Genomic DNA, 5,117 nt, shown 5'->3' on the forward strand with positions numbered 1-5,117 from the left:
ACTTACCTGAAAATTTTGGTGTAGGATCACATAGAGGAGAAACATTGACTTCAGCTCATTGAAGTTCCATGTCCTTGATGAAGCTGATAAAATGCCGAGGATGGGTTTCGTTGAAGATATTGAACTTATTTTAGGTATGTAATTCATCATTTTTATTTTCATGGGAATATCTTGCACCTCATTATAGAGTCCAACACTGTCTCATTTGTTTTATATCATTTTCTCATAATTTCTGTAATAATTTTACCACTTAACATTATGTTAATGTGTTTCGGTTTGTGTTTGAGATAAATAAAATTCCTACCAGGGTTCTCAGTCATGGTCGCGATCACTAACGTTGACATAGACCACGCGGTATAACAGAATTAGGCCCGTAGTGGCGTTATGCAACCAAATCAATTTTTTTTTTTTTTTGGATCTTGCACGTGGGGTTCAAAATGCACCGTTACGCATTAAGTAGAATAAAGGTGCAACTTGAATGTGAAAAGGTGCTGATTTTTTTTAGTCATTCTTTTACAATTTTCAACTATCTTAAGTATGTTATAAATCTAACGAAAGCAGAACATTTAACATAGGCTGGTGGATAGTTACTTGTCTTGGGTGGTGGAACGCCTGGGTTAGCCATCCTGTCTCACCCAACTTTTTTTTATTGGAAAAAAGAGAGGAGAAAAACGTGCTCGAGCTTGCCGATTTGGGCCTGCCTGATTCCAATAGAAACGCCTGTTTTTGTTGGTACCGGCCGTTTCGGTTGTGAACTTAAGTACCCACCAGTATATCGTTGGGTATCAGTATCAGCATCAGCGGTCCCGCTGCGAACTTCGGAGAACCATGGTTTCTACTGGTATAAATGGAGAATGGAAGTGATCGAATTGTGTGTGTGAGTATTAAAACATTATTACGTGCTTATTTGATTGTGCTTATAATATTATATGGTAATGGTGCTTTTTAAATATCTTTCCGGGAAAGAGGCTAGGTGGGGAGGATTCTCAAATTTCCAAAGTCAAGACCCAACCCATATTTATTTATTGAATGATGTATAGTCGTGCAAGTGTTCCTCTTTAATATGGCAAGGTATTTGTCCCTGAAGTGCATACAACTCTGACCTGAATGCTGATAGTTCCACTTCACTGCTTAATCCGTCCATCATTAGGGTGTTGTTATAATGTTAAATTCCTCTGTATACACAAATTTTGTAATCTGCAAATAAAATAAAATATGGAGCAAAATAATAATTTATTAAATCAGAAATATTTGGAGTACAATTCTTTGTGATATCTTTTAAATTCATTTTTGTTGTTGGGTGTATCCAAGGGCTGCACGAGCTTGTTCTTGAATCACCGTGAAATTTGATGAAGAATGGTACGTCGTTGGATATGCTTGTTGTTGATCACCGTGGGATTTGATGAAGAACGGCACGTTGTCGGATGTGCTTAATGTTCTTCGCTTTTGGGTTTAGATTCTGAATTTGTGTCTCTAACTTCTGAGTCTCTAGATTTCTGAACTTCTGAATTCTAAACTTGTGTCTTTTGTTTCTGGACTTTTGAATTCTGAATTTGTGTCTAAATTTTTGAACTTCTGAATTTTGAATTTGTATCCTTTGTTGAATTTGAGGAAGAACGGCACGTCTTTGGATGTGCTTATTGTTCTTCGTCTTCAGAGGGAGATAATTTGTTGAATTTGGTGAAAAATGGCACGACTTTGGATGTGCTTGGTATTTTTCGCCATTAGATTTGCCCTCGGGGTTTCTGATTCTCTCAATTTCTGGACCTTCTGAGTCTCTGGATTTCGGACTCTCTAGATTCTGTACCCCTCCTTCTTCCTCCAGACCTCTATTTATAAGCTTCTTGGATTGATAGGATGATGAAACGTGTCATCTCCTGATAAGGATAAAATTATAACTCGGCCGGACCGGTTATATTATGATAATTATCCTTAAAAATAATTATTCCAAATATATTTTATTAGGAATAATTATATGTTTATTTAATCATCTGGGTTGAGCTAATTAAATAATTTAAATGGACCAAGTTTGGACCAATTAAATAACTTAATTAAACATTAAGCCCATAAGGGGTCAATTTGTCAAAACCAAAGCCCACTAAATTTTTAGTGTTTGCAAATTGCCCCCACTTCAAGTCCCAAGCTTAACAAGACTTGTCTCTCTTTCAAGTGGGACTTGAAGTATCCAACTTTTTTTTTTTTTTATATTCCTTTCCTCTCCAACTTTGGATTGGAATTTTACTTTCATATTTGAACTAAATTATACAAATCTAAATACAAATAGGAGGTATTTTGTTGCCTATATATACCCCCAATAGTATAGGGTTTGACATCAATTCCAATATTCTCTGAAGACTTGTCAGATCACAACTTCTGAAGACGGTGTTGGATTGCGGCCTCTACTCGAACGAATAATTGGTATGACTCTTCTTTTTTTCTTTTCTTTTTTTGTTTTTTAGCCTTTCCTTTTTTTTTTCACCCATGTTTTTCATGGTAGAAAAATTTCACAATTTTTTTTTTTTCTCTTTTTTTTTCACGAATTTATTTTTCCTCATTTTTTTTTCTTTTTTTTTTTCCCACATTTTTTTTTCTCTTTTTTTCACGACGCTATTTTTTTTTCATGCTTTTTTTTCTTTCCTTTTTTTTTTTGTCCCTCTTTTTTGCACGAATTTTTTTTTTCAGCCTTTCCTTTTTTTTTTTCCCTCGCCTTTTTTTTTTTCTTCCTTTTTTTTTCTCTCCTTTTTTTTTTTTTTCACGTTTGTCCTTTCCTTTTTTTTTTTTTCTTTTTTTCTCTCTTTTGATAGAGTGAGACCATACTCCGAGAAGTCATGCGACCAGCACAGACAATGTCGTCAACAGCCATGAATCAATCCAAAGAGCAACATCAGATGTAGTCTTCATTAGCTATAGATCAGACATCAACCATTCAGAGAGTATGGTCTCACTCTATCAATGGCTGCTGGATGGTCCATGGCTATTGAAGACGTTCTGGCGATGGCTAATAATGCTTGTGGTATGATCTTTTGGAGTTTGTTCTTATTCTCTGAATAGTTGATGTCTGATATGTGGCTAATGAAAACTGCATCTGTCGTTGCTCTCTGGATTGATTCATGGTTGCTGACGACAGTGTCTGTGCTGGTGGCATGACCTCTCGGAGTCTGGTCTTGCTCTATCAATGGCTGCTGGATGATCCATGGCTGATGAAGGCGCTCTAGCGGCGGGTGTTGACAACGTTGTATGAGCTAGTGGTAAAACCTCTCTCCATCTACATCTGTTGTTGCTCTCTGGGCTGATTTGTGGCTGCTGACTACACTGCTTGTGCTGGTGGCATGACCTTTCGGAGTATGGTCTCACTCTATCAATAGTTGCTGGATGATCCATGGCTGAAAATGAATTCGTGAAAAAAGAAGAAGAAAGAATCAGAAAAAATCTTTGGCCTTGGGTGGACTAGCCTTGAACTTGTGACTGGAGCAACCTTTGAGGTTGTAGGAACCTTCCTCCTTGCCCCCAGCGTGATGAAGGCGGTATGAGTTTGAGTTGTTATTTTGACAAATTTCTGGCACGCCCGGTGGGACATCCTCTGCCTCTCATCTCTTTCTCCTACATCAAATCCTCAATAAATTCATCGTCAGATTCTATAACTTCCAATAAGTTTCAGATGAAGAACAAGAATACTACCAAAGACATCACAGTTATGACGGACGACATCAATACCATCACAAAAGGTGACAAGAAGGTTGTAACTTTGTCAAGTGGTACAAACACCCCTGCAAGTTCAATGATATGGAGCATGGCCAAATCATTCGTTCCTGCCAAAAGACAACAGGAAGGTGATACTAGTTAAAAACATGAACAATCAAATTACGTAAGACCAACCTCATGCCCAATTTTCAGTTCCTTTATGGCCTTGTGAATTTTTAGAAAGATTATTTACAGGTGCCATAGATTCTTGCTAATAATAAAACACCAGTTTGTCTATGTAAAAATATGAGTGCGAGACAGAACGAATGAGATTAGGGAGAGGAGAGAGGAGAGAGGAGAGAGAAGAGAGAATTATAATTTGATTTGGATTCATTTTGATTTAACCCGAATATTTATCAAATTATTATTATTTATTATTATTATTATTTTAAATATAAAAACACTTATAAGTTTAGTATTGCTCTATATACTTGGTGAGTATAAATTTTTTACTTACCGGTGAATAAACAAGTATTCTCCTCTAACATTTGTCTGGCATATGTTGCCATAAATTAATACTATTGTGGATTAAAACTAGGATAAATAAATCTCTGTCACAGACATTTCCCAAGTCTGACTACTGGTGTATTTACATCTATTTATACCTATTTATACTGTACATCTCATTTGGTTGATGATTACAAATGGAATTATTAACTCTGAATTCATTGAACTTTGCAGGCAAGGTAGAGGATGCAAGGCAAAGTTCAAATTCTTCTCTTCGGTGCCACCTTACCAGACTGGGTGAAGCATGTTCGTTTCTTTGCCGATATCTATTATTTTGATCTCTATATTGAAGTCAGAATTCCAACTTTTTTTTGTGTTTGCTGTTGCTTATCTTTGTTTTTCTGTCTGTTTAGCTGCCTTTGTGTGCAATATTTGTGATCTGATTTTGAATGTCAACATCAACACTTACTGGGACAAAGTATACTGCGTCTGAACTTGCTGGCCTGGAGTTCGTGCTTAAGTGTGAGCCTCCACGTGGATGTAGAAGCCTATATTCACCAATGTAGGACGGGGAGCTGGTAAAAACTGAAATCGGCGATTCTCCAGATGTTTCTGGAATCGGAATTCTGTCTGCAGTGAGAGGTGGTACTCGTCGGTCCATAACATGGTGGGCGGTTCGGTCTTTTTCTAGAAGCGGACGTCTTACCGTCGTATCAGCCCAGTGAAAAACCCAAGTGCATTTGGACCAAAAGCATCACCAGTCTGGCCCACCAAATACTATGCATGTTTTAAGGATTTATGGTAGAAAAGAGTACTGTTATTTCGTCCGGCTTAAAAAAAAAAATTCCATATATTACGATTTCTACGTGAATGTCACTGTATGGGTTACTTTAAAATTTAAATATATCAATACAGCTGTTAACAAAAAT

Source organism: Cornus florida, unplaced genomic scaffold, assembly GCF_030987335.1.
Source record: "Cornus florida cultivar Cherokee Brave unplaced genomic scaffold, ASM3098733v1 CherokeeBrave_3.0.0_Hap2_Chr06, whole genome shotgun sequence".
NCBI classification, from domain to species: domain Eukaryota; kingdom Viridiplantae; phylum Streptophyta; class Magnoliopsida; order Cornales; family Cornaceae; genus Cornus; species Cornus florida.